We start from the raw sequence: 6,013 nt of genomic DNA, 5'->3' as shown, positions 1-6,013 counted from the left end.
CTTCCTCTTGGAGAAATAACGGGCTCATTCAATTCTGAGATAAGTTCTTATTCTTTGGAACTCAGAAGTTCCCTTTACAGTAAGAAAAAACAACAGTGCTACTTTCATTTGGGGGAAAAGGGTTTTAAATTAAATTCTGAAATTCAGTTATATGACAATAACACACCAATGCGAGTTAATCCTTTTGGTAAAATGAACACCCAAGCATGTTTGTATGCAGTTTAGTTTATGCTTGTTCCAAGACTCTGAAGAGCTGGCACGGATTTGGGCAAGAAAAATGTGTCTATTTCTTCTCAGTATGTCTACCATTTGAATAAATATACTAGGGGCTGGCGTTATTTGGATACTGACTTGCTTTTTCAGTAGTACTCTGAAACATTTGAGGGTTTTTTTTTTTTCCAAACTTATTTCAAGATGTATCACAAACCTTTGGCTTGGTAAGGCATTGATTAATTCAGGATAAGCTAAAGTGGGAAATGAATAATAATTTTAGTTGGACATTTGTTATTATTAAATTGTTTAGGGGGTAGCTTTGCAAACCAACTTACTGCCTTTACTTTTGGACAAAATTAATGGGGCCAGTTTCAGTGATGACGATCAACCCACATAAGATAATACACACCTAAAATTTTTATCTTAGATTTTAGAATTTGTATAATTGACCTGCAGAAAATTTGGTCATGGAACTATGGTTCTCGGATCATACCTTCAGTGGAAGAATGGCAAATGTCATGCTTCATAACCTGTTTAATTTTCTTAATTGAATCGAACTTAAATCCAATCAATTTCAATCCTTTGAGGGCGTATCTTTAGTATTTGTGTATCTGTAAACACAGAACTGATTGAATGTAGTTCTTAAAAAGCTTTTATGCTTATTAGACTATACTGATTCTAAAAGGAAACAATTTGTTGTCCCGATATTCAGTATTTAAATAAAATTGCTAGTGAGGATAGAAATTTTCATTGGTACATTTTGTCATTAAAATTCAACTTTCCATTACCCTAGTTAATGGTCAGTAGTGATGCTCCTATCCTAACGTACTCGAGTTATTTTGAGAACTTGTTTGTTATTTCATAAAGAGAAGCAGTGAGTTTCATTCATTGGTTGCGGTGGAAGGAATGGTGAGAACCCAAGAGGTAGCACAAGCCTAAAGGATTTGAGTCACGGCATGAGCACTGTTTTATTGGAGAGCAGGTGCATCGTCCTTATGAAAATCTTCACCCCGTTCCTTCTCTGACTGTTGAACAAATGGCTTCTTAGGTCCCAACATATAAACAAACACAGAAAGGGAGCCCCTCGCCTTAACACATAAGCCTCTTCCCAAAGTCCCCACGGAAGAGAGGGGCTCGGTCTAAAATGGGGGCTGGCTTGATGCCCAGCCACCGGGGCACGCAGCATCTATTCTCCCCGGTTAGGAGAGCCGGATGCTGTCCCAGGGTTGTCGGGCTGAGCTGGTCTGTCTGCCAGGTCCAGAACTTACACGCTGTGTCCATGGGAGAGTCAGAGGTGCAACTCGAGAAAAAGTACTGTTCTGCCTTCTTTATTAAGGATCCACGTAGAAGAAATTGGGAGGCAGTCTCCAACAGCAGTTAACAGCACACACGTGACGTTTAAATTCTGGCCGTGTGACCTTGGGCTAATCGCTTAACCTCTCCAAACTTCATTGTAAAAGGGTATATAATACCGATTTCACAGGTTGTCAAAAGAGAAAATGAAATGAAAGCATTTACTTAGCACAGTGCCTGGAACATGGTAAGACCCAATGAATTATAGCGGTAATTATTATTATCCCTAATAAACTCAGGGCTAGGTCTGATTTCTGACCGGAAGTTTTCACGTAAGGCCACTTACTATCAGTACTACTCGGTTTAACTTAGTTTTTTCTTTCTTTTTCCCTTCCTTCCTTCTTTCCTTCTTCCCTCCCTCCCTCCCTCTCTCCCTTCCTTTCTTTTCTTGCTTAGAAAACTTATTTTAGCCTGGAGTTACCTTTGGTAGAAAATAGAAGGGTTGGAGTCTATTATGCTTTAACTAAAAATACCCGTTTCAAAGAACCCAACTAGAAGTGGTCAGTGCAGAACTGATTTATCAAAAATTTAAATCTAGAAGTCCCCACTATGCCTGGGAAGCAGTAAGAGGCTTCAGCAGCTGCAATGCTTTCCAGAAAGCTGGAGGAGAGGCCTTGGCCTGACTCACTGTTGCCCTGGCAACAGTAGGGCCTGGAGGCCTCCGTCCCTGATCCCTTAATCTGAGAAGCTGCCACAACATGGCCTCAGGAAAGGTCCCCACAGACACCTGGCTAAAGCTACCCTGTCTGAAAGGAGGGTCAGAGAAGAGATGGTGGCGTGATGGCTCTTCCTGCCCAGACAGTGGCCTGAAGGTCTCCGTCGCTTTCCAGACCCCAGAGGTTCAGTCTGGAGAACTAGGCCGCAGTCTCCACCGGATTTTAAGTGCTGTCAAAGCAGCGGAGGGTTTCCTAATCCTTTTGTGTTTCTCCGTGGAGCCCAGTACAACGCTTTGCCCACGAGGGATGCCTAACAGATACGGGCGTCTGTAGGCCAGCCCCACGGCTGGCTGAGATGCCAGCCCCACGGCTCACTCCCTGCCCGGGTGAGTGAGCCCGGCACCGACCACGCGCTCCTCCCCGTCTTCTTTTCTCCAGCTGCAAACACAGGCTCCACGACGCTACGGCCAAGGCCTCTAAAATTCTGTTTTACTATGTTCACGATTTTGGCAAATGTATGGCACAGAGCATGTTCTGCTCGGTATATTGGTTCCCCTAATTGTGTCTTAATTTTTAAAATTGGAGGGTAAAATGGAATAATTTGAAAGAGGCTCTGACTTCTCTTGTCAGTAACCATTTGGGTTATTTGGTTATGTGGCCAAACACATGGGCTTTGGAGTCAAGACGACTTCAGATCTTGGCTCCGCAGTGTGGTTGCTGTGTGACGCTGGGCCAACTTACCCTCTCTGGGCCTCAAGCTCTTCACCTATGAAATGAGCGTGCGGTGCACACATCCAAGCTGTGAAGTCTGCGAAGGTCCATAAAGCCTTCAAAAGTAAGAAGCCTTCAATAAGTGGCAGTTATTCTCTTTGGCACACGACTCCGTGGGGCCAATGGCAACTGACAGTTCAGGAGTTTGAAAGTCTGGCTTTCTAATTAAGGGCCCCCGGGGAAAGCGCCGTGAGGGTACGGGATAACAAGGAAGGCGGGCACTACCCACTGCAGATGGTGGCATGTGGCTGAGACATGAGTTTTAACCCCTGTCTGCTCCGACTTCAAGACCAAGGGGTAGTTGTCTGCGTGATTTGACTTGAACGTCCTCACACCAAAGTAATCTGCTTCTGGCTGGTGGGGAAATTGCCTTCTCAGGGCGTCATTCTTTTGGGGACACAACACTGGCCCACTACCTGCCCGAACTTCTGCTTTTACCACGTTAAGCTGTCATTAGCCATAAGCTAACCTGAAACTAGCAAACTTTTATTCAGACCTTAGGATGTGGCCAAGTCTTTGCTACATATTTACTGCATTGTTATTAAGCCTCAGAACAATGGCTTATTGTCCCCAGTTAACGAATGAGGACACGGTCTGTTAATTAGCTTGTTCGAGGCCACACGACCATCATGTTTAAATCCACATCTGTTCGACTCCAGGGTCCGTCTGTACTGCAGTGAGCCCCCGTTTGATGTTGGTCCGTGACCACTGGCAGAGATTACGGCAGATGGAGAGCGAGAATCACGATGGTGTTCGGGAGTCGGGAAAAGGGAGCGATGACTTGGAGCCTAGGGAGCTGGGCCGCGAGGAGGAAAGGGCATGAAGGGGGTTCAAGCCAAGGGAGGTCGGGGCACAGAGGACCCCTGACAGCCCATAAGACGTACCAGTCTTTGACTATATTGAATCCTTTATAAACCAGATTTCCTAGGAAAAGAAAGGCTCACGGGTTCCCACAGGCCCCACAGTTCTCTGAGGACGCCCTGGTACCAAAGGAAGTTACTCTCTGAGTTTCCACCTTGGATTTCACCGGAAACTGCCACGGTCTCCCACTCAGGTCTGATCGCCCCTAGCACTCTCTGGTTCTCAAATTTCAGGACTAGTAAAGATTTTGAGCAGCTGTGGCCTTCCACCAAGTATCTCCAAAATACCTCTGCTCACATCTCTTCGAGGCTTCACACATCCTGGTGTTCAAAAGAGCCATTTCCTCTGTCACGCCTCCAACCTCCAGCACCAGATGCATCGTCCTCGGACCCGTCCACTGACCACGGCTAGTTCCCCCCATACGTCTGACTATAGACTGTCCCCATCCCCATTGGCTGCAGCCTCCTGATACCCACTTGCACCCGTCTCTCTCCTGCTCAGCGATCCACAATGGCATCTCCTACATGATCAAATTCAAACTCCACACTCTCCAGTCTCAGATCCGAGACTCCCCTGCACCCACGTCTACTCCCAGCCAGCTTGTTTTCTCTCCACAAGCCCTTTCTCCAGCTCAGTGGGTTTAATCAGTCACTGATCCCTGATTCAGTTGGGCCCACTTTCCACACTTCCGCCTTCGAGAATACCCACAGCTGGAAGGCCTTCCCCATTCCTCTCATCTGTGAAATCCTCCAGCTCGGATCCCACCTCTGCACAGAAGCTACGCTGTGTCTATGCCGTGTCCTCCCGCGGTCGGCAGTGCATTTATCACGCGCTTGGCACTTAGGTGTTTCCTATAGGCAAACCTACCGACTTGCTCCTAGATCTGAATCTACTTTCCAGCCGGTTCCGCAGGTCAGGACCCAGAATGGCCTCCTCTCCAGCCCTTCACATCAGCCCGGCCCTCTAACCCTCCCTCTGGCTGCCGGCCCTGGTGTCCTGCCATCCTTTTAGAAAATTTCAGTGTAAACCAACAAATCACATCCTTTCCAATAGGAGATCTTGGGCTATCGCTTCCCCTCTCTGTGCCTGACTTTATGCATCTTTATAAAGGAGGGCGCTGATGACCTACCTCAACAGCCCCTTCAAAGTCAGTAATGTAGCAACTGTGCCCTCGGAATTCCTAACCCCCTTTAAATATCTGTCCTCCCCTCTCTGCCCCCAGACTCACTACCTTCAGCAGCTCTTGGCTCTCAGGTGCTCCGCCGTCAGTCAGAAGTCTGGCCTCCCCAGTTCACATGGCTGAGCCGGGCACTCCGCTAGCCTCCATGAACTGCCTGAATCCTCTCTGGGTCACTGTCAAGCCCAGGACAACAAGAGCAGATCGCTCTGAGGGCAACGTAATTTGCCCACAGTTTCCTTTTCTGTGCCCCACTGGAGGGCGATTGGAAATGAATGCATGCCTAGCAAAATGAGGGTGCACCGATGCAGTTAACAAGTCGAAGGAGAGTAATTTGCGTGCAACATGCAAATAAGAAGTGTCCTGACTGGTGCCTTTCCCAAAGATTAGCACCAGGTGCCTCTGCACCCCTTCCCTACGCCTCCCTGCACCGCGGGCACGCCACCCCTCCACCAGCTGCTTTTCAAGCCAGGCAGGAGGGCTTCCTGGGCCTGCGGGAGGCACCCAGCTTCTGCTGCCGGGTCTTCCCAGAGCCTTCCAAACCTTTCACTCTCCCTCCTCCCTCCTGAACCCCACTGTCCTCCCGACACCAGGGCGCAGGGAGGATCTGCGCCGGGAGCTCCACCCTCCCGTGGGCTCATTCACCTGTGAGGCTGCTCAGGCCTGCCTCTCCTTTTCGTCTTTTTAACGGCGGGATCTGCGCCCCCTTCACCACCCAACACGGGGGATGAGCACAGAAAAAGGACTCAACAGCACCTGTCCACTGACACTAGGCACATGTACCTCGGCCACCTTCTCAAACCCGCCCCTTCAAAACCAAACAAAAACGGCAAACAGGAAACGCTCGTCTTTTAAAAATTACTCTATTATTATCAAATAGAACCACAGTATCCAAAATGTAATTATAAAGTTCTATCCCCTACTAAGTGACCCCGCCCCGCCCCTCCGAGTGGCCGGCGGCCAAATCACGCCCCCCGTGCTG

The sequence above is a fragment of the Delphinapterus leucas genome, chromosome 9 (genome assembly GCF_059928025.1).
Source record: "Delphinapterus leucas isolate spDelLeu-1000000601 "Yukka" chromosome 9, BTC_Dleu_Yukka2, whole genome shotgun sequence".
Taxonomy (NCBI): domain Eukaryota; kingdom Metazoa; phylum Chordata; class Mammalia; order Artiodactyla; family Monodontidae; genus Delphinapterus; species Delphinapterus leucas.
The sequence above is the reverse complement of the archived record's forward strand: the minus strand, read 5'-3'. Positions refer to the sequence as shown.